General features: G+C 36.9%; 1 non-coding gene across 1 annotated transcript; it reads right to left on the reverse strand.

The window, feature by feature from the left end:
* Positions 1-9350: 9350 nt before the first annotated feature.
* Positions 9351-9457, reverse strand: LOC141597975 (small nucleolar RNA R71). Its single transcript, XR_012523181.1, has one exon. It is a non-coding gene; the product is annotated as a small nucleolar RNA R71 (small nucleolar RNA).
* Between the last annotated feature and the right edge of the window lie 16396 nt (positions 9458-25853).

Genomic DNA, 25853 nt, shown 5'->3' on the forward strand with positions numbered 1-25853 from the left:
AAATCCGAATTTAATAATGAAAAATCCATTTTTCGAGCATAACAAGTCCAAAAATTATGAAAATTTACAGGTTATCTCAAAATAATATATGTGACAACATATCCAAAAATCACTGAAAAATTCGAAGTATTGCAAATTTAAGACCAAAAATGACATTTTTACTCATAAAATCACATTTAAATGCCATTATTGTAAATTATGAACAATAAAAAATCCGAAAAATAACCAAAATATCCTGAAACATTTTAGGACCAGAAATATTAACATGCATGTAATAATTTCGTGATATATCATAATAACACAAATTTTACAAGTTTTATTTGTTATTCTTATAAATCGGAAAAACTTTTAACCAATTTGCATGCAAACAACCGTGGCTCTGATACCGATTGAATGAAATGTAGATTCATATACATACTAATATACTCATATATGTCTAAATAATTTGTCATAAAATTAAAACGGATTTTATGCATGCAAACAAATAATATAATAGAGGAGAAATCATGTCCTTACATTGAAGATTTCGGTTATATTGGGCACAAGAGAGATCACCTTTCTCTCTTGTTCTTGAGCTTTCCCTTATGGATGAACAAGATCTAAGTATAAGATCTCTCCCTAAGCTTTATACCCAAGGCTTCTCTTAATTTAATTAATATTACAAATACTAGTATAATATTAATCAAGGTAGAAAATTGAACCAAAATATTTATAAAACACTTATACATTTTGGTTTTTGGGAAGGAAGAAGATGGGAGTTTTTATCTCACTAAAACTCTTATTTTAGATTGTGTAAAAGAATGAATGAATAATGACATTTCATTATAGTATATGAGGTAAAATTAAGAGGAAAAACAATTAGTTTTTTCACTCTTAAAAACCGGACCAAGGAGAGAGGGAGGAGAGCCAATGCATGGAAAAATTGTTCTTCACAATGAACAATAGTCATGCATGGCTAGTGACTAGTGTAATCATCATGTCTTCCACTAATTACAATCAACATATAATTAGCTCAACAACCCTCTAATTTTCGGCCCACTTTATAATATGGATTCCATATTATTTTTGTCAATTGTCAATATGTCACATGTCATATGTGATATAAATTTGTTATGCATTTTTAACATATTAAAAATCAACGTATTAATAAAAATACGTCACATACAAAAATCGACTTAGTAATTTCATAATTACTTGTGCCAAAATATTTTACCATTTATAAATTACAACCGATTGTATTTATAACAATTCATTCAAATTTAATTGTTACATTAAACAATTATTTCATCCGAGTAATGATACAATTCAATTACTCAGACCGTATCTCATTTAATCACATTTCAATTTGATACGTAAATTTTACTTCCAAAATCGTCCGTCAATTTTCAAGTAATTTAATTAACTCGCAACATTATACGATTAATTAAATAATCAATTAAGAGTATTGCCCTTTAGGTATGACCTAGGGGGTCAACTGATCACCACCGTCACACGACAGTAATGTCAAACTCTAGTCAGCCAATCATTACCGATATATGTTGACCAGTTGACAGTAACAATATTACTTCCCAATTGTATTCTTTATAATGAGATTTAAACATGTGATCATCATGATCAATAGTCGTGATCGCATTATTGTCGGAGGACACATATTCCAACACATTCTTCACTATAAATACTTTACATCTTGCAACATTTAAAACAAGACATTTAGGCATAAAATTGATTTTAATTTTAAGAGCAAACACTGTGTTTTTCAAAAGCAAGAAAACCGATTTGCAATTTTCAAAAAAGGTCGTGTGTTTATAAACTCGCATGTTCGTTTGTTAGTTATCGTTATAAGATAATAGTGCTTAATCGATTTCTTACTTGTTCATTAACGTGAACCTTGGTAAGAATCAGTAGTGCTTTCTTATTAGCGTAAGTTAGTCACTCTAGTATTTAACGGTACTCATTGAGTTACAACTAGAGTTAGTTTTACGAGTTGGGTTAGTAAATTTGTAATCCGTAGAATGGTACTAAATTTATTAATCGAGAATAGTGGACGTAGGTTTCGCCTTGTAAAACTGAACCACTTCAAAAATCTGTGTGTCTCTCTTTCTTTCGTTTATTTATTTTGTTTTTAATTCGTTAATAAGTTAATTAGTTAAAGTTTAACCAATAAACTCTATGTAATTAATTATACATACACAATCGAAAAAGTAGATAAAAGTTTAATTGCTCAATTCACCCCCTCCCCCCTCTCTTGATTATTTCAGATCGATAGACACTTCAATTGGTATCAAAGCCTCGTGCTCTTGATTGCCTAACACGTGATAAATTGATTCCAATCACCTCAAGTGTCCCGTCTTTGATGAGAAGAATTACGGGTTATGGAAAACATGATGACTCACTATGCGAAAGGTCATGATTGGGAGTGTTTGATCCAAAACGGACCCCACAAAATTCTAGTTGCATCCGTTGAAGGCACTACATATGAGAAGAAGGAAGACGACTATGTCGAGGCCGACTACAAGAGAGCCGAAACGAACTCTAAAGCAATATGTCTATTGCATAACGACATGATCTCTATAAAGTTCAATCGGTTCTCTTCGTGTTCAACGCCAAGGAGATATGGGATGGCCTTGAATTACCATATGAAGGTACTTCCATTGTTAGGAAGTACCGCATAGATCTGCTAGTACAGAAATATGAGCTATTCAATATGGGGCCAAATGAGTCCTTGGATAGCATGTCTGCACATTTTTCAAGTATCATAAATGAATTGAAAAACCTAGGAAGAAAGTTCAACAATGAGGACATTGCTAGAACGGTTCTTAGGAGCCTGACTAAAAAGTGTCGTGCCAAGGTCACAGCAACGAAGGAATCGCGAGATCTTGAAAATCTTTCCTACCAAGAACTCATTGGTGCTCTCATGGCCCATGAAATCACTCTTAATAAAGACGACGATGAACCAAGAAGAGGTAAAATCATAGCTTTGAAGAGCGAAAATGTTGACTCCGACATAGAAGATGAAACCGTCTTGTTTGAACGTCGGTTTAAAAAAAGAATCTTCCCAAACAAACAAGCAAAATCATCTTATAACAACAATATCTCATTTAACAAGAAAGTAACCGAAACTAAATCATCATTCGCCAATAGAAGTTGCTTCAAGTGTGCAGAAACTGATCACATGATTAAGGATTGTCCGACGTGGGAAAAAATCAAGGATAAGGTGAAACACGAGATGACAAAGAAAGAGTTCAAACAAGTAATTATGGCTTCGTGCTGGGGAGATCTTGACTCAAAAGATGACGAGGGATCTGAAGATGACGAAGTAGCCAATCTTTATCTCAACAGTGTTAGTCTTGACCTAATCTTCGACAGCGACGATGAAAGCACTAACTCTCATTCAAACTATTGCTTTCTTGGAGAATCGGGCGAAGATGACGATGAAGAGGTCAGTTATCTGGAACTCAAAAAACGCGTTAAGAAATTGTCTAAAAGTGCCCTAATAGAAGTTTTTTAGCAATCCCTCGATAAATGTCATGAACACGATTCAGAATTAAATGATCTGAAGGAACAGATTCTTGATATTGCAGAGGAGAATCATACTCTAAATGCCAAAGCTAAGAAGCTGAAATCTAAAGTTACAAGTGATAAAGCTACAACATTAGATATCACTATGGCTGAAAAGAAGGAATTAGAGTCCAAGGTTATTGCTAATGAAGCTATAACTTCAGACTTAAAGTTTAATATTAAGCACCTCCAAGCCAAAGTTATAGCTAATGAAGCTATGACTTTAGAACTTAGAAAAGGCAAAGAACTTTTAGAGACTAAGATCACATCTAATGATGCAGTGATCTTAGACCAAAAGAAAGAGATAGATTCTCTCTCAAAGCAATTAAAGGAATCTAAAACTGATATGATCAATGTTAAGAAACAACACTCATATGTTGTACTTATTCTTAACAAAAGGTTCCAAGACTTTCGTGACAATTATAAAAAGGAGAACGACATTGATCACACGAAATGTCAATATGAAATAAAAACCCTAAAAGACTTACTCTTACATGCTAGGAAAGTCCATGATAAGTAGGAAGGTTGCACAAAAGTCCTAAACTTCCTAACTGAACAATCTGGCAATAATATGAAGATGGGGTTAGACATGAGTGCTACAGCCGTAGAGATCACTCTAAATGCAAATCAACACCTTCGGATTTTGATGTCATAAAAAGGAAATATGTTGATCTTCCTGAATAGCTGATTTGCAATTATTGTGGTCATACGGGTCACATTCAAGACAGTTGTGTCAAAAGAACGCATGATATATGAAAAAATATCAACCATGGTAAAACGGTTGACACAACAGTCGAGGATTATGAATCCCCTATATATGAACCTAACGAACAAATAAATAACAACTTTCGTTGGTTCTATGACATGGCATTTGACTATACCAAGAAACCTAGCACTTCACAAACTCCTTGTCAAAGCAATCCAAATTACAAGAAAAGCAGTCATGTTAGACCTAAAGAAATTAATAGACCTAGAGAAACCCCTAGACTAAGAGAAATCCCTAAACCTAGAACTCCTCCTATACAAAGTTACCCCAGGTTTACAGAAATGACCATTAGACAAGTTCGGGTACGAAAGGATTTGTTATATAGAGTAACTAATCATAAGGGACCCAACCTAGCTTGGGTACCGAAAAACTGTATCTAATCCTTTCTGCAGGTAATAGTGAAAGAAAACAATCAATGGTATCTTGACAGTGGATGCTCAAGACACATGACTGGAGACAAGAATTTGTTTCTTTCACTCAAACTCAAACCTTTCAACGGAGGAAAGGTGACGTTTGGGGACAATAAAAAGGTAAAAGTGATCGGTGTTGGCAAAGTCGGAATTTCTAAGTCACAAGCAATCAACGATGTCTATTTAGTGGATGGTCTCAAGCATAATCTACATAGCATATCTTAACTATGCGACAAAGGTAACAAAGTTGTTTTTCACACTGATGGTTGTCGCATTATCATTGAAGGAACTAGTAATGTTATTCTTGAAGGCCATAGGAAAAGGAACGTATATGGTAGATTTAAATGTTGTTCCTACTAACACTTTTACGTGCATGAATGTTACTCTTGATAATCCTTGTTTGTGGCATAAACGGTTCGGCCACATTAGCTCACTAACCTTGAACAAACTAAAGAAGTGGGACTTTGTTGAAGGGTTACCTAAGATCAAGTTCGACCAAGAAAAGTTGTGTGACACGTGTGCTAAGTACAAACAAGTGAGATCATCTATCAAACCCAAAAGAGTAGTAAGCACAAATCATGCATCGGAATTGGTACACATGGGTCTTTGTGGTCCTATGAAGGTAAGAAGTCGAGGCGGATCTAGGTATGTCTTTGTCCTCGGAGATGGCTACTCAAGGTATCTATGGCCTATCTTCCTTCATTCAAAAGATGAGACCTTTGATGAATTTGATTGTCTTATGAAACATGTTCGAAATAAATATAAGACTAATCTTGTGTCTATTCGTACAGATCGTGGCACTGAATTTGAAAAATCAACCCTTCATAGAATATTGTAGAATTAATGGTGTAGGACATAACTTTTCTGCACCAAGAACTCCACAACAAAACGGTGTCGTTGAACGTATGAATAGAACACTAGAACATATGGCTCGTATAATGCTTTTATGTAGTAATCTACCTCGTAACTTTTGGGCTGAAACTATAAGTACTTCGTGTTATATCCATAATCGTGCTATGATAAGACCTATCCTTAAGAAAACTCCTTATGAACTTCTAAGAGGTCGCAAACCTAATATCTCCCATCTTCGTTGTTTTGGGAGTAAGTGTTTTATTCATAATAATGGTAAGAATAGGTTAAGCAAATTCGACCCTAGGAGTGATGAGGCGATTTTCATAGGATACTCGGATCATAGCAAGGCTTACAAAGTCTTCAACAAATGAACACTCTGTATTGAAGAAAGTGTTCAAGTTATTTTTGATGAAGATAATGTGTTTGATAAGCCTTTACATGATGGGGAAGAAGACTTGGACGAACCTCACTTTCGTCTTTCTAGAGACGATCCCCCGAAATTAGAATTGGAAGACAATGATATTGAAGGGATAAATGATGATCTTGATCATTCTTCTAAGGACAAAAAGGAGAAAACCAAAGTTATAGTTAATGATACTATAACATTGTCTCAAAATAAGGATTCTCAATCCAATGTTATAGGTAATGTTACTATAACATTGAATCCAAATCAAGATATAGAGTCTGAAGTTATAAACGGCTCTACTACAACACCTGAATTGGATTCAGGGGGAACTTCCTTAAATTCTTAGCCAAATGAAATCGGGTCTAACTCCAATAATGATGAAGAACCAAGTACTTCAACTAAATGGAAATACAAGAGCTCACTACAATGGACAATATTCTCGGAAATATTAAGAAGGGTGTTCAAACGAGACGATCCTTGAATAATTTCTGCTCATTCTACTCATTCATATCCATGATCAAACCAACAAATATTAAAGAAGCTCTTGCAGAATCAGATTGGGTAATAACTATGCAAGAAGAGCTTCAACAGTTCGAACGGAACAAAGTTTGGCACTTGGTTCCACGACTTAAGGATCGATCAGTTATTGGAATAAGCTGGGTATTTAGAAATAAACTAGATGATGTTGGAATCATCGTTCGAAATAAAGCAAGACTGGTGTCCAAGGTTATAATCAACAAGAAGGAATAGATTATGACGAGACCTTCGCACCAGTTGCTCGTGTTGAAGCTATCAGACTTCTAATAGCGTTTGCGGCTCATAAAGAAATGAAGCTCTTCCAAATGAATGTCAAGACAGCATTTGTAAACGGGTATTTACAGGAAGAAGTCTTCGTAGAACAGCCCCCTGGATTTAAGGATAGCAAATTTTAAGACCATGTCTTTAAATTAGACAAAGCCTTGTACGGATTCAAGCAAGCACCAAGAATGTGATATGACAGATTATCTAAATTTCTACTTGACATTGGATTTAATAGAGGATCTGTTGATAAAACCCCATTCCTAAAATCCGAGGATACTGACCTCCTGGTTGTTCAAATCTACGTTGATGATATCATCATTGGATCGACCAACCACGGTTTGTGCAAATATTTTTCGGAGTTGATGAATTCTGAATTTGAGATGAGCATTGATGCGTGTCTTTCATATGATGTTTTACATCCTATTTTCCACGCATTTCAGAGCTCATTTGTGTAGTTTAAGCTACCATTTCCCCTATTTCCGTCTATTTTCGTGTTTTTGTACATTATTGCAGAAATGTGAAGAATTCAACGGAAATTTAGCTAAATCCATCCCCGAGTATCCTGCATTGCATTTTGACGTTAAGTATTTACTTAAGGAACGAGTTTGGTGCGCAATTCAAGGCCCAAAAGATAAATCCACGAGATTATAGAAGTCAAGTACCAGCTAAAGCAGTCGATCGACCGCCATGCTTAATCGATCGACTACACCGCTACTCAGACGAGAATTAAAAGATCGAGGAATAGCAAGCCCATGATACATTAGGTTTTGGAATAATAGTTACGTATATTTCCTATATAACGTAACCTAGTTAACAGATACAATCATCTAGTTTTTTTACCTCTCTTTACATTCAGTTTAGTTTTTATCAAATAATTAGGGTTTGGGAAACTATTTTCGAATTGGATTTTCGTTGTTCTTTCAATCATTCCGTTACAATAATGCTTCTGCAATTTCGGTATTCACTTGCTCTTATTCCAGTTCATCTTTATTGCGTTGATAGTTTAGAAATTGCTAGTTAGTTTCCCGAAACCATAATTACCGCTTTATGTTAATTGTTTGCTCAACTGTTTTAAGCATGAATTCAGTAATCTATATCGTCAAAATTATTATTGTTTTCATCATAGCCATGAGTAGCTAAATTATTCGTGCTAGGATGTAGGGGAATTATAGTGTAGGCGGCATAGAATGAACACGGACTGAATCGCATGTCACTCGATCGACTGACATCATTGGTCGATCGACTGACCTCGTGGGGTTTTAATTTCTTTTTAATTGTTTTAATTCTTTATTCGACGAATCGAGTGCACGCGACTAGTTGAATGCTTAGGATGTGACTGACCCTTTAGATCGAGAGATAGGGACAGTTGTTAGATCACCAATTAAAATGACTAAATTATGCTGAGATCGAAAGATAGGTAAAGTTTAGACCGTTAGTAACTTTTCAGGACGAAAGTTAGTATTAGTGATATTAGGGACCCATAGCGAGATCGAAAGATGCTATTTGTTAAGAGTGGACCGAGAGGACCTCTTTATTTCCCGCCTCAGGTGTTTGATTTAGACCTGTTTAGTATGCTGCCGCCGAAACTATAACGAACCGACCATCCTAGTACCCTTTAATTTATCTGTTTTACTTGTTTATTTAGATTTTTGTTTTTTTATTGCTATTAGTATAGACCAAATCAAATCAACCCCTACATTTGTTACCTTAGACTAAATTAGACAATTAGAAATTACATTCGCCTCCTTGTGGTTCGACCCTGTTACCACTAGCCTAGGTTAGTTTTAATAGGAAATTATAAATCTTATTTTTGATACTCACAAGGACGGGTATCAAATTTTGGCGCCGTTGCCGGGGAGGCAATTGTTCTAATTTTTAGTTGTTTTTATTTAGTCTTTCTTTAGTTTAGGGGACTTCTGTTCCTTAAACTTTTCTTATATTCTTTTTGTAGTTTCCTCTTATGCGCAGGTCACAGGGTGGTGAACTAGGACCGTTCAATCCTGAGATTGAGAAATCCTTGCGCGAGTTGAGACGATCACAAATGGTATTACCGACAGAGGAAGAGCTGAGTACTCTGTCAAGTTACTACGAGAACGCTCTGTTCGAAGAAGATCCACCTACATCTCCTGCCTCTACTTCTTCAGCTGAGACAGTCACTTCTCCAGAAATTCCAGTCATGGCTGAAGAAGCAACTATTGCTAGTCACTCAAAGCCAACTGCTGCGGATCTCTACAAAGTATTCGAACTACCTGGGGAGGCGAGAAAATTCGAGCCGAAGCCTTCCTATATTAACCTAGTTGAGAGAAACCAGTTCGGGGGAGCTGCAAATGAAGATGCAGCCAAGCACATGGAGATTTTTATTGATTATTGTTGCTCAATACCCCCGCCGACCGGTGTGACCCAATATCAGATCAAGGAGACCATGTTCATTTTCTCCCTTCGTGATGCTGCAAGGGAGTGGTATAGAGATCTGGATCGAGCCGCTCATGGGATCACCGACTGGAATTCATTGGCCTTGGCATTCTACAAGAAATACTTCTCTGCCTCGAAGATAAATGCCATTAGAGCTCAGATCAAGAGCTTTAAACAGGGGCCTGATGAAAACTTTCATGAAGCATGGGTCCGTTTCAAGAAATTGGTGCGAACCATACCGCACCATGGGTTCGAAAAATGGAGTCTTTGCAATCAGTTCTATAATGGGCTGTATGACGATCAGAGGGCTATTTTGGATGCTGCAGCCAATGGCCGATTTGTTGAGAATATGGGAGAGACTAAGGGGTGGAAGATCATTGATGACTTAGCCACCCATAAAGCTGAATATGGGAATTCCAGAGGCAATCATAGGAGAGCTGCTGAATCTTCCTCTGTTGCTGCACTAGAAGCTCTCACAGCAAGGTTTGACAAATATGAGTTGGGAGGAGCTTCTAAAGGAGGGATGTACCATGTTAATGCTGTTTCAGACGGTCCTTTCGTCTGAAAAAGATGTGAAGCTGAGGGGCATATATCAGAAGATTGTTACGTCCCCTTTGAGTCTTACGCTGCCTTTCAACATTATAGGCAGACAAACACGTACTATGAGCCGAATGTCCACCCCAAATTGAGGTGGAGTAGCCAGAATGTCCTGAATCCGACTCAACCTCCACAACAGCATCAGCAGCAAGCCTATGTGCCTCCACATAAGCAGCCATATCAAAAGCCTCCGTATGTTCCTCAGCAGCAGCAACAATCCAAAAATTACGAGTTCACAGAGTTGAAGAACTTATTGCTGAAGGAGTCCCAAGCTAGAGAGGCCGGGATGAAGATGCTAGAGAGCCAAATTGCTCAATTAGCTAGCAAGAATACCACTCGAGCTCCGGGACACTTACCAACTCAAACCGACCAAAAGGAGACCCTTAATGCCATCACGTTGAGGAGTGGGTCAATCCTGGAGGGGCCTGCTATGGTCGAGGATGATGCTGCAAAAGATGAGGCGAAACCTAGTCAAGACAAAGCTGGAACGAGCAAAGGAAAGAAAAAGGCGTATACCAGGTATATCAGTCGATCGACTGACATACCTGGTCGATCGACCAAGTGCGAGTTCTGAAGCTTCTGTCTGTTCAACTCGATCGATCGATCAATCACCGGTCGATCGACCGAGATCGTTCTAACGATCTTGAGACTTTTCGTTCTCCGATGCCCGACAACTTGAGGGATCATTTGTTTCGGGGTACGACAGTCCCGAAAATATTGAGGAAAGACCCGAGTGCTGATGGGTCAGTCCCGGCTCCGAAGCACGACCCGATGTCGATCAATGGTTCACATTTGAGACGGTCTGAAGAGGGTTCAAGTTCAACAAGGAGAAAGTAGTGGACTTTCAGCCTAAGTCCACGGATACCGGCATGCGCGATCTAGAGGAGAGGGCTAAGCTACTTCTCACAGCCCCATATCCGGAAAGACTAGTGCCGACGAAGGAACAGGTATCTTTCAATAAATTTGAAAAAGTTATTCGTAGCTTGAATGTACAAGTGCCGTTCCTTGAGTTAGTTAATCAAGTGCCTGCTTACACTAAATTCATGAAACAACTCTTGTCTAAGAAAAAGTCACTTGAAAATGTGCATACTGTCGCATTAACTAAAGAGTCGTGCTCTTATTTGTCTCACACTGCACCTCATAAACTAGAAGACCCGGGTAGTTTTTCTGTTCCTTGCAATATAGGTACCTTCTCTATTGAGAAGGCATTATGTGACTTAGGAGCTAGTATAAGTGTAATGCCCTTGACTCTTTCTAGGAAGCTCAAATTGACTAGGTTCGCAGTGATAGACATGACAGTACAGATGGCTGACCGATCTGCGGTCCAGCCAATAGGAGTCTTAGAGGACATCCCCGTGCAAATAAGGAAGTTCTTCTTCCCTGTTGACTTCGTCGTACTTGACATGCCTGAGGATGCCCATATTCCCATTATTTTGGGTAGGCCATTTCTCGCACACCGCCGTGCGATCATAGATGTTGGTTCGGGTGCCTTGACTTTTAAAGTAGGGAAGCATTCCATTGTTTTTGCCCAACCTGCTAAGAAGAAAGACCCCATGTGGCCCGTGACTTGTAATACGGTTTCTGAAAAGAAATCTTATTTTGTGCTTCCTGACATGCCTATCTCTACTCCTATTCCTGTCGTAACCCCTCCGCCCCAGATTGGGAGCAAATTGGAGGAAGATTTGTCTATTTCTGATATTGCAGGAGCTGGTTTGGGGAAGGAAGAGCTGCAAGTTACTCCAGCTGCGAAGAAGCCAATCATTCAAAGAGGAGGTCTTGGTTGCCTTAGCTACGGCACTGATGAGGAAGTAGATGACGAGTCGGTCAAAGCGAGAAAATCCGACTTGGATTCTGATGGGTCAGTAGAGATCATTGACTGGGGAGATGATGAAAGTGTTGATCCGTTGAGCCATACGGACGTGGAAGCTAAGAAGGATGCAGCTGATAAGATAAGCACCGTTGAGGCTACCTCTAGTAGCCAGAAGCCGACGAAGTGGGCCATTCCGTGGCCGTTCTTGATCAACTACTAGTTGATCGCATGTTTTACAAACATTTTATTGCTTTTAAACACTTCCTATCGCTTTTGTGTGCGCGAAACTTTGCATTTTATTTTGTTTGCTTAGGATTTTATACGCTTTAGACTTTACTTTGGGTTTTGCGCAATTTTGGGCGCGTATTATTGTGCATTTGCAGATTTTTAAACCCCATTAGCTCAAGTAATTGAGCAAATACGAAGAAATCTGAAGTACAGCAGTATTTTCAGTCGATCGACTGGGCTATATAGTCGATCGACTGGTCTGCAGTTTCCAGGAGCTACTGTTCCTTTCACCTCGGTCGATCGACTGAGTGATGTGGTCGATCGACCGACCTGCACTGTTGCACCTGTTTACGACCTCTCTCCTGCTATGTTTGGTCGATTTGTGGAATTAAGGGAGTTTTCTACTCTACTTTATCTTCCGTCACTTTTTATTTCTTCTATTTTTCTCAATTTTGCACATAATTACCGCTTCATCATTGCTTTCTCGATTTTATGCGTGGTACTTTGTTCTGTCTTTTCAGGTACTTATTAGTAGCACTGCTGGCTACAGAAACCTCCTAGCTCACGCTGGTTTGGGGAGGTTTCCTTTGCTGCGCTTAAAGTCTTGTGAGTTTCTAAGTCTTTACTTCATGTTTTATTTATTTAATTTTCTCCTAATTCCCGTTTCTCTTTTCTTCATTACATGATTTTGCACAATGGGGACATTGTGCGATTTGGTTTGGGGAAGGGTTTTGCGTCGCATATCATTTGCTTGCATTCACGTTTACATTCTGTTTGCATTGTTTATTTCATTTCCTACATATATTCAAAAATTCAAAAGAATTGAAAAATTTCAAAAAATTTCAAAAAAACTGCACGTTTATTTTAGCATATAGGTCGAGTCAAAACGGTAGTATTTCAAGGATGATACTGCATTTGCATTTGTTTATGCCTAAGCCTTGCTATTTGACATGTTATTAGTAGAATCATATATGCATAGTCTACGAGTTTTCGTTAAATTTCTTGCTGGACTTGAGACTTGACTTAGAATTTTGGCAAACTACATCATATATTCTGAGTTATTAGAGCCTATAACTGGTGACATCTATGACCGGTTTATTTAGGAATGTGAGTTGTACTCCTTATGAGACATGTTACATAAATGTGCATGAATATGAACTTGATCTGCTTAATACCTGTATGCATTCGGTTTGGGGTTTGTTGACACATGTGGTAGAGGTTTCCCTTTATTCGTTTTGCCCATAAGCTTCACACTGCCAAAAATAGCCTTTTTGTCCCATTACTACATCCTACATTTAGCCTGCCCTTGTCAAGCTAGTAAGTTAGTTCTCGGGATTGTTACTACATTTTTGGTGGCATATGCTCATGTTTGAGATATTGTTGGGAAGATGAAAATAAAGAAAGAAAAAAAAGAAAAGAAAAATAAAATGATTCGAAAAAAGAGAAAAAGAGGTTATGTACTATTCAAAGCAGTCGATCGACTGCCAATGCTGGTCGATCGACTGGAGTTCGAAAGAGAAAGAAAGAGAATCAATTCGCATAATTTTATTCTTATCTTTTGGCGATTTTTGCTCCCATGTATCATTTATATCTTATGGGGAGTTAGTTGATTTCTGTTATACTGGAGATTGTGAGTTTTGTGCTTGCTATTGCACCGTTTCATTTGATTATGAGCAAGAAGTTGGATGTTTCCATATGGTCCCGTTTTGGTACTAGCTTGATCACCTGCACCTCCACACTTCCATAAATGTTTTGCCTCTTCTTACCCACACCTCACATATCCACATATATACCTCGGCATGTGTCATGGTCATTTGTTTGGTTGGAATGCATATGTACGGTAGTAGAGATCATTTTCATATTAGATTGCAGGCATGTTCTTATAGGTCGTAGTTAGGTGAGAGTCATTACAATATGAATTCTTTCTATCTTTACGATATTCACCTGTGCTTATTTGAGTGATTTGAGTGACCCGTGAGAGTCCAATTTGATAAGTCTCTATAGTTGACGGTTCAGCGGGTTTTAACGACCTTATAACTCGTTTGCATGATTCACATTACTAATTGATTGTTAGTTATTGCATTAAATTGGTTTAGGCTTTACATGTTGTAATTCGCTCTGAGATTGAACTCGTTCCATTAGGTCATTAGATCGAGTCTAGTTCTTGCTTAGGGACAAGCAAGGGTTTGGTTTGGGGAAGTTTAATGCGTGTCTTTCATATGATGTTTTACATCCTATTTTCAACGCATTTCAGAGCTCATTTGTATAGTTTAAGCTACCATTTCCCCTATTTCCGTCTATTTTCATGTTTTTGTACATTATTGCAGAAATGTGAAGAATTCAACGAAAATTTAGCTAAATCCATCCCCGAGTATCCTGCATTACATTTTGACGTGAAGTATTTACTTAAGGAACGAGCTTGGTGCGCAATTTAAGGCCCAAAATACAAATCCACGAGATTATAGAAGTCAAGTACCAGCTAAAGCAGTCGATCGACCGCCATGCTTAGTCGATCGACTACACCGCTACTCAGACGAGAATTAAAAGATCGAGGAATAGCAAGCCCATGATACATTAGGTTTTGGAATAATAGTTACGTATATTTCCTATATAACGTAACCTAGTTAACAGATACAATCATCTAGTTTTTGTACCTCGCTTTACATTCAGTTTAGTTTTTATCAAATAATTAGGGTTTGGGAAACTATTTTCGCATTGGATTTTCGGTGTGCTTTCAATCATTCCGTTACAATCCTTCTGCAATTTCGGTATTCACTTGCTCTTATTCCAGTTCATCTTTATTGCGTTGATAGTTTAGAAATTGCTAGTTAGTTTCCCGAAACCATAATTACCGCTTTATGTTAATTGTTTGTTCAACTCTTTTAAGCATGAATTCAGTAATCTATATCGTCAATATTATTATTGTTTTCATCATAGCCATGAGTAGCTAAATTATTCGTGCTAGGATGTAGGGGAATTATAGTGTAGGCGGCATAGAATGAACACGGACTGAATCGCATGTCAGTCGATCGACTGACATCATTGGTCGATCGACTGGCCTCGTGGGGTTTTACTTTCGTTTTAATTGTTTTAATTCTTTACTCGGCGAATCGAGTGCACGCGACTAGTTGAATGCTTAGGATGTGACTGACCCATTAGATCGAGAGATAGGGACAGTTGTTAGATCGCCAATTAAAATTACTAAACTATGCTGAGATCGAAAGATAGGTAAAGTTTAGACCGTTAGTCACTTTTCAGGACGAAAGTTAGTATTAGTGATATTAGGGACCCATAGCGAGATCGAAAGATGCTATTTGTTAAGAGTGGACCGAGAGGACCTCTTTATTTCCCGCCTCAGGTGTTTGATTTAGACCTGTTTAGTATGCTGCCGTCGAAACTATAACGAACCGACCATCCTAGTACCCTTTAATTTATCTGTTTTACTTGTTTATTTAGCTTTTCGTCTTTTATTGCTATTAATATAGACCAAATCAAATCAACCCCTACATTTGTTACCTTAGACTAAATTAGACAATTAGAATTTACATTCGCCTCCTTGTGGTTCGACCCTGTTACCACTAGCCTAGGTTAGTTTTAATAGGAAATTATAATTCTTATTTTTGATACTCACAACGACGGGTATCAAGCATGATCAGAGAATTGAAGTTCTTTCTAGTTCTGCAAATTCAACAAACCGAAGAAGGCATTAAAATACATCAACAGAAGTATATCAAGGAATTAATTTGAAAATTCGGAATGGAAATTTCCCATGCTATGCAAGCATACAAGATATCATGTTATATTTGACTGCAAGCATACAAGATATCATGTTTAGCGTATGCGTTTGTGGGAGATATCAATCATCTCCCAAAGAGTCGCATATGACGGTCATAAAAAGGATTTTACGATACTTAATTGGAATGGCTAAGCTTTATTTATGGTATCCAATGGAGTGTAATTTCAACTTGGTCGGTTATTATGATGCCGACTACGCAGGATGTTCTCTAGACAGGAAAAGCACGTCAGGTGTTGCCACAATCGTTGGACCTTGCATTATTACGTGGGGTTCAAATAAGCAGAATTCGGTTGCTCTTTCAACTGCTGAAGCCGAGTATATCGCTGCAGGACTAGTATATACTCAATTATTATGGCTTAAGCAACAATTACGTTATTATGGTGTTGACGTAGGATGCATTCCTATTTTATGTGATAATACTAGTGCAATCATTATTTCTAAAAACCCCGCACAACATTCACGTACTAAACATATTGAATTTAGACACCATTTTTTTCGAGACCATGTTGAGAAAGGGAATATAAAACTTGACTTTTATAGTACTGAGAAACAATGGGCAGACATTGTGACAAAATCATTAGCTAGAGAACGATTTGAGACTTTACGGTTGGAAATTGGTTTAATCAATGGTACTTAAGCTTCCATATGTGTTTAATTTCTTAATGACTGACTTGTAATATTAGGATTGTATGACTGTGTCCATATATTGCGTTGCGTGAATATTTACGTTTATAGAAGTATATTTATCGTGTATATTCTATTTGTATTTTAGAATTATATTGGCATACAAACTTTAACTTATTTCCAAAAATTAAGATACACCATACTTATTTTATTTTCCAAATTTTATAAAAATATCTCTAAACTTGCTACACAAAATCTCGCATATATCTCCTATTCCATATTCGATTCTACTTACCATAATTAATTCATCACCTAATTACCTAAACTAGACTAGCATCCTATATATTGCTATAGTCGTGTAAACCTACCCCACACTACCCACTTGCTCTACTTTTTCTCTTTTCTAAATATTTCACAAATCCTTTACCATCACCATCATCATCATACACAACCATCTTCTTCATCATGAATCCACAACCTTCTAATAATCCTAATTCCGCTAGTTTTCCTTCCCCACACTCACAACCGTCTCCTCCCCTGTTTCACGGTCGGGATGATGCGGTGTCCGAGGGAAAAAGGCGCTGCCTTTTCAAGGGAAATAACAAAGTTGTTATTGATGAAGCTAATGAGGTTGATGAACCCGAAGTCATTGTTAGGAATGGTCTATCGAGACCTTTGTTTCGAGAAGCCTCAAAAAACGCAACAAGGGAAGGATTGAACCTAGTTCGGTTGACAAAAGATAAGAGTGTTCTTGTGTCTCGGGTCTTGCCTTATTCAATTCATGAAGGCATATATTACCCTAAGTCTTGGTTGAAAACTATTTTATCTCTCAAATTATTTGTCGATTTTATTGATTTTCAAGGTTGGGGTCATATTAGTCAAGCGTCGGGTCCTATATATCCGGTGGAAGTTGTTCAATTTTTCGCTACTGTCAAAGTTAGGAAAGGGGTGTTGCATGCGACCGTCAATGGTGTTGATGTGACGGTCTCTGTTGATGATTTTTGCTCTGCTTTTTCGGTTCCTCATGATGGAATCGATGTTAATCATATTCTTCAATGGTCTAATGTGGGTAGTGAAAAACAGTTAGCTATTAGACAGTATTTTGAGAAGCTTGGGTCGGATGGTGGAAACATTATTTTTCGTCCTCTTTCGGCGAAAATCAAATTTCTCCTAAATTTTCTATGGAACACGATTGTGCCGAGAAGGGGAAGAAGGGATAAGGTGTCGATTTATGAGGAGATTATTGTTTATTCTTGGTTGGAAGGTCAAAAAGTGAATTTGGTGAGTCTTGTGCTAAGCCGTATTGTCCAAACGAGTCTCACTATCACAAAAGAAAAATTTTGTACCACCATTGATATTCCATATGGGATGTGGGTGTCAAGATTGTTGGAAATCAAACAAGTTGTGGGTCGGGATAGTTATGCTGTTAGTGCTATGGATGGTATGTGTGATCGGTTATAAGGTTGATGGGTCTCAGGTTTGATGGACCCGAATTGGTGCTTTTAAAATATGTTGAGAAGGTCGCTAGTGACACGGGTTTGGGACTTCACGGTCCTCGAATGGAGGTTTGGATTGTGATCGAGTGTATGATTGGATGGACGGAGTTGACAAAAGGTTATCGAGTTTTGAGAGAGAGTTGAAGGCAATTCGTAGGGAAGTGTTCCCTTATGGAGATCGTCTCTCCTTCCTAACTAGTCAAGGAGGTGCATTGGTGATGCACGGGAAAGTTATGGCGACCGATCAATCGCTTACTTTGGAAGCCACAAGGGCATTGTAGTTGTCAACTTTGAACGATGTCTTCAAAGTCTCACTACTCTTGTGCGGAGTTCGTTTGACCGCCTTTATGATTTGTAACATCGCACTCGTTCCGACTATGTGTACCCGTATAAGACCCGTAACATTTGACTTTGCCTTTCCTTTTGCCAAACTTAGCACTTACCATTATTAGCTTTCTTTTCTTTTCTTTTATTTTAATTCTCTAATGGTGTATTTTGCTAATCTATCTAAATTCGGCCCATTTTGGCATATTGCTTGTGGTTATGGACCAAGTAATTCTCAAACATGTTATCATTTGACCCATTGGCATTAGACATGTTTTTCTTTTAAATTTCTATGTTACTTTAATTTCTAGATGCTTATGTTTATATGTGGTTTATTTGCTTCTTATATCGTTCTTATCTCTTGTCTCGTCTTATATTATTCTAGTCATTTCATTTTTATTCTTAACTTTTCGATGATGTCAAGAGGGGGACGAACTCTATGGTAAGTATCTACCTAAGATTGCTCCTTGTCAAGACCAATTGTCTCTTAAAGTTACTTTAAGTTACGATTTTATGATAATCGTCTTGATTTTTCGTTAATCTTTATTATTAAAATAATGGTATTATATTGAGAGGGAACTTTATACTTAGTCACAATTTTAGGAGACTTGCCATCATCAAAAAGGGAGAATTTGTTGAATTATATACTATATATGTTTATGTTTTGATGATGTCAAGAGTGCTTAATATTTTATATACTCGTTATGCGTAATTGTCTGTTTAGTCTTTTAGATTAGACTTATTCATTACTAGCAATTAAGAAGATTTGTGATGGAAGTATATCGTGATCAAGCCTCAATAAAAGATAAAGATTATGAAAGAATTATTTAAGCATTGTGAGAAGACGAAGTCCGTCTAAAGAATAATCAAGCTTGGATGATGAAGTAGCCTATGCTCGAAGATCTCCTAAGAAGATTAGAATAGAATAGGTGATTATCTCGTAATGATAACTAAGGGTGAATTTCTTATACTGGTAAAATTTCAGCTTGGCAGCTATAACATTACTAGTAAAAGAGCTCAATGTTATAGCTCTTCTATTATAACATTCAGATGTTGAGTTTATACTACATGACTTAAAATGTTTTCAAAATTATTTTTGAAAAATGGTTTTGTGTCTTTTAAATGTTCTAGTAAAAGTATTTATTTAATAAGCCTGGTTTAATGCGGAGTATGGTTTTATGATTAAACATATAATTAGTTGTAACACCCACATTTAATCAGGAGCCTTTAGCTAGACATTCCCAACTAAATAAGACTGTTACCATTTCGGTTTCCCAAGGTAGTGAATAACAAAGTACAACAATACCAAAGTACTTTAATTAAAACTTAGTGATTACATATTATTACAACTTATTCAATCTTGGCATAATATAAAACTTAATACAACTTGCAGCGGAATAAATAAAGTGATTACTAATCTAAGTGATCTAGACAACAACTATGGTCCAAGTCAAGCTCACGTCCCAATGCTCCCAAGTCATCTAATCTTTAATACCTGTCATATCTGCTCCCCATTATGGTTCATCACAGGTGTTCACGAATAAACCCTCAAATACGAGGTTGAGTAGGAATAACCCAAACAACAATAATAATCCAACCAAAATAGACATCCTTTGAATTCTCATCACTTCATCCCTACAACTTACTTACATCACTGGCAGTAGCACAACTCCCTTAACATTGTGCTATGCTCAACTCAAATGGTAGTGGTACTATCATACCATGCTCAACTGGCAGTAGTACTCTCCGTGCTATGCACAAATGACAGTAGTAATCACCTACTATGCACAACTATTTCAGGCAGTAGTAATTACTTACTATGCACATCTGACAGTAACGATTACTCGCTATGCTCAACTGAATAATCAACTCTACATACCAAATATAACCAACAACAAATACTCAATAACCATCCCGTCATACAGCTCAGCCAACATCTTAGCAAACACAAAATATTCTATCTCCAATAATAAATCACAATATTAACATTAATCTCATCAACCGTCACAATAAAATATTCATTCACTTAAAAATATAACTCGAGTTGAGTAGGAAATTCCTACCTTTTCAGCATTCCAACAAAGCTAGCAATCCAATAAAATCAACTAAAAGTATTTCTCTGTAAATCAGTCACCTTGTGACGATCTCCTAGCTAGTTCTTCCTTCTCTGATGTGAATTACTTGTGTTTTATTCATGAATGAGGTCTATTTTTATAGGTAGGTCATAGGGTATAAGCAAACAATTAGGAAACTATGTAATTATCATATTATTACTATTATACAAAACCATTAGTATTAGTATTATTGTAATTATTATTATTACTATTATTATTATTATTATTAAAATTCCCGAGTTAAACTCCTATATCACGTGCAAGTCAACTCCTCGGTCAATATTACCCGACTCATCTATTATTGTATTATTAATTATCGTCTTATTTGCAATTATTAATATAAATACCTTTTAATTAATTATTTGAATTACATAATTTATTCTTATAAATACTTATCAAATTACGGGGTATTACAATCTTCCCACCTTAAAATGAAATTCGTCCCGATGTTCGCCGATAACTATTATAGCAACATCTATAAACATCCACACAACCGAGCACAATCCAACTTATGTGTACACAACTATTCATTTACAATTATAAACTACACCAATCCTATCACAATATGTCACAATAATAACTCAAAACATTTGTAGTATCACATTAGTAATCGTATTGGATCAACTTATGAGTTGAGACATATTACTAATTAGGGTTTTAATAAATCATACTCCTAAACCCTAAAAATCTATTCCTAATTTCGAGCTAGGGTTGACACGAAAAACGAGGCTTATGGGTTGTTGTTGTTTCGTTTAAGTTAAGGTACAAAAGAATATTTTTTTATATGATCTTATTCTCTAGAATTATCTTATTATATCTTTAATATTTAACTTGATATGGTGATTTATGATAATGATTTTTATTATGGAAATCTTATCATATCTTAAGATTTATGGAAAAGATAATATAAGGGTAATTTATACTCTATCTTTTGGAATATCCTTTATTATCACTTAGGATTTGAAGGAAAGAAATATTAAAAGATATGATTTGTTTACATATCTTTATTTCGGCCATTAGGGTTTTCGACTAAACCACAACCGGTATCCAATACCTACGTTGAGGTGGAATTATAATTTATATTCATAACAAATATTTCGGAAAATATATTGCTCAGTGGAGTGACAAGACCAATATTGATATCTTCCAAATACTTGGGGCAATTACGCTTCCAATGGCCCATGACATTACAGTAATGACATCCATAGTAGGATTGGGCACCCTTCTTGTTTTGGTTGTGGTACTCTGACTATCTACTTCCAATTTACTATCGCGTTTGGGTTTCTTACCCTTTTTTTCGATACATTTAATAATACCATTATTCCTTTTAGTTGCAAGGACATTCTTGCTAGAACTCCCACTTAATTTGATATTTTCTGATTGCTTTTACAAACAAGGATACCTTGGAATTTGTGAGATTCTCCTCACAATATTCTCTCACCAAGGAGGTGGGCATGAATATGGGAGTGAGAGGTTTGAAAGTGGTAAGGTAGCAAAGATTTCCATCCTCACCAATGCCAAAGCGTAGTTCTCTACTCATTTCATGGTCATACAAGGAGCATTTTTCATTGAATGATTGAAGCCACGAATTAATGCTGATCGGTGTAAGATTATTAGATGAATCCGTTGCGGATAAATAACTACGAAAACAAAGATGAAGGAAACAATTAACATTTATCGTTATAATACTTGTAAATATTAATACAAGTATTGCATTCATATAGTGACCTCTATTCTACTAAAATGAATGATTCTGAGATACAAAATTCATATTAACTTGGATGTGAGCTTACGGGCTCTCTACATCTTTACTAATATAACTTGGTGGGTTAACCCTCTTAACCAATTCTACAATTAGAACTCTCTGTTGATGATTTTACATTAAATCCATCTTTAGCCCGAACCTTTTGCGGCTACGGTCGCAAAATACCTTCGTTGAGATCATCCAAACTTTCAAAGTGTAATAACTTCTTATTACCCCACTCACCCAACGTCAATATAGGCACCCCGAAAAATCGTATTATACCCATTATGAAATTTAGATTCATGGGCTTCTACTATTTGGTAAGCCTAAGTCTCAATCTTTTAAAAGAAAAGGTCTTTCAATTTATTATCTATCAATTTTAAGTGAACTAAAAGTCGAATTCTCGATAATTATAATTGACACGGTCGAGGACTCGATATGATATGCATGTGTTGTTATGGTGATTTGGCAATGCATGCAACATATTAAAAGTAATGCAAAGCAAATAATAAATTCCTAGTATGACCTTCCTAAAATAGAAAATCAAATAATCTATTACATATTCAGAAACCAACTCCTTTGGCCCCTTGGATTCCTAGTATGTCCTTCCTAAAATAGAAAATCAAATAATCTATTACATACTCGGAAACCAACACCGTTATTGTCGTAACGCTTTTCCGAATGGCACAGTTTTGAAGAAAAACCGGAATTACAAATAATAATAAAAATACATAATTGTTCCTATTCTACATTTTTAATATGAAAACTAGTATAAATAAAAGTGATACGAGATCACATTAAATTACCACCGAATCAATATCCCTTTACATTGCGGGTTATATCGATTAAAATCTAAGGCCATACTAAGATAAAATTACATAATCCAAAATTATATAAGTAAAATATGACATTCAACAATGAAATATGTAGCATTACAATATGTGTTTATCATGCCAAATTATGTGCCAAGTCGCCCTATTTAACTTTATATCGTATATAATCCGGTTTAATGGAGACGTGTCATAATAACTTATTAAAATCACTAAATAATACTAAAATCTATTTATAGTTCAAGTTAATTATCCTAACACTCTGTGGACAGCGGGGGGCCCACGGGGGCGCTTGGGAGGAAGAGAACAAGCGTATGCATTTTTGTTGGAGTCGCCACCAATTTTTATGGGAAATTAGAACCGTTCGAATACCTCGTGTCATGTCAAGACACAAAGTAAAGACATGAACACTAAGCAATCGTTATCCTTAGCATTCTATGTCTAGAATGACTCTCGTGGATGCCAATGAACACGGGTGTTCACGGAGATCTGGAGTAAGGGGTGAGGGTACGTATTAGGAAGCTCTTTTGATCGAACACCTAATCCCGCCCGCCTCGATAGCGGCCTCTACTAATGATTAGGGACATCATCTATACTTGATATATCGTCGGTTATATGCATGCAATGCAACATCCATGTTTTGATCCTAACCTGTGAAGAATTAACTAAGTCGGTAGACACGTAATTTAGCATACAATTTAGTCAAAGTAGGAATTTAAGTTCAATTACATGTGAAAACATACAAATGATGAAAGAAATACAATAATTATAAATTACAATAAAGAAAATTACAATAATTACAATGGATTGGGCGATTTATGTCGAAAATACCTTTAAAACGGATAATTTGGGAAAAAGGAATAAAGAAAAGATTAACGAACAAATCAGAAGGCGATAATACGGATAATAGTCAATTATACGTAAGCTAATAAACTAAGTCAAGGCAGAAACGGAATTCAGGGACGGAATTCAACCCGGAACAGGCGCAACAGAGCTGCGTCCTTTGGAATAGGCGCAGCAGTTGTTGCGTCTGTTCCTGACCTGAATTCTGGCTGTGAAGCCGGAATTGCGTGTTGTTAATGTTAATTGGTAAATTTAAAGATCGATTAAATTATTTACTCGGATCGAAGTGATTATCAGGTTAATTACATGCGATTAATGGGTCATAAAACAATAAAACATGGATGAGACGGGATATTACTTGTTAATTACATGAACAAATGATTGATTAGAATTATTAATAATTCAACAAACTAAATCAATTAATTAGATTAAATATGATGAATTAATGACAAATTAATGATGAACATGACAATAGACAGATGAAAATATATCAAAGATCGAATTCCAGAAACTCAATATGAACGAATTGAATTCCTACAACCCGGATTGAATTTAATGACGAAAACCCGCAAATATGAGATTACAAGGGATTTAAATCGGATTTACGATGAATTAAACATGTGGATGAATGATAAATAATATACATATGAGATTAATATGCTATTACGTCAAAGAATTGAAGAACAAACGAAAACAAATAAAAACACAAACGAACTACGAGAGATTTAAGGAAGAAGAAAGTAGCGAGAATGCGCGGTTAGCCTCACGAAGAGGCGCAGGCGAGAATGCGCTCCTTCAAGAGGCGCGGCGATTGCTTTGCGTCCTTTCTCGACGTCTGTCTACTGAAAATCCGTAAAAAGAGGTTTTAGAGTACGGTTTTAGAAATCGGTTTTAATTGATATTTTCGACATAAACCTTACAATGATGATACAAAAAGTAAAATACAACGAATAAAAGAGAGATTTACACCCTCAGACTTACATGTTTGACGAAACGAGAAGGACTAAGATATCGATTAGTGATGCTCGACGCGAAAGTAAAGAAAGTGCCCTCGTAAGAGGAAAACGATTAGATTTAAGTTGATTGATTGTGGAATTGGTCAAATTGGTCGGTCATTCAAACGAGGCTGGTACCCGGAAGGATCCGAGCTTACGTGGTCGAATGTTCAAGCACGTAGGCGCCAAAAGGTAAGAACAAAGGTCTAGAATGCAAAGGGAGAAGAGAAGGGCGGACACTCGCGTGAGAAATATGAGGAGCGAAGGCTCCTATTTATACTAATCACGTGAATGAATTAGGGTTTCGGAGACTCTTTGGAAGTGAATCTCGGAAAGATATAAAAAAGATACGAAAAACACGCAGAATAGGACCTGGGAAGAGGCGCAGCAGCCACTGCATCTCTTGGAAGAGGCGCAGCACCTGCTGCGTCTGTTCCCAAGGGGTTTCCTCCCGCGGAAGAAAGATTTCCGTGTTTAAGTTATGGTAGGACGGAATAATTTGGTTTTCCTTAATATTTATGTGAATATTACGGGAAATTGTTTACCAAAGGATAAAGACTTGTGAAATATTGAATGGAAATATCCGGAACATTCCAGAACATTCTGACTCAGGATTTAACGGTTATCAGAAAATGAAGACGGTTTTAGGCCCGGACTCCAAATGTACTCTAATTACTGTCAAAACGACCGTATCGGCACGTAAATGACAACTAAGAGGTAGACATTAATATTTGAGCGATCACTTGACAATAAACTTACGAACTGTCACAAATCGTTCCGCGTAGCAAACATGCGGCCCAATCATCACCGGGTGGTTTGCGAGAGGTGCAGAAATGAGGTATCTACAGAGCCCCCACGTTGACTGAGGCTTGGATAAGGCGAAAGTCAAAGTATAGCCATCAGGTCAATCGAAGATTACAACCTGACGACTATGGCGACGCGAGGCGGCTCAAAGGGGTCTGAGCCAAGGACCTTTCGTCGAGAACATTTTAGAGTCTGTCGACTATCAGGGAGGGTCGTTTAAAGTCCATTAGACTACGTAAGGAGGCTCGCCAGCCATAAGAAGAGACCATACCTGAGATACCCCTGGGCGAAACGGGACTGAAGATGCTTCGGCAAAACTCTTTGGTCTGAAGATAACTTGGTATCTGAAGTCATTGGGGGCTACAGGGATTCTGAATAAAACTTCTTAATACTTCTGAAGGCTGACTCTGAAGGCTATCTCCAAAGGGAAGGCTGAAGGGCAA

Source organism: Silene latifolia, chromosome 8 (assembly GCF_048544455.1).
Source record: "Silene latifolia isolate original U9 population chromosome 8, ASM4854445v1, whole genome shotgun sequence".
Lineage (NCBI taxonomy): Eukaryota > Viridiplantae > Streptophyta > Magnoliopsida > Caryophyllales > Caryophyllaceae > Silene > Silene latifolia.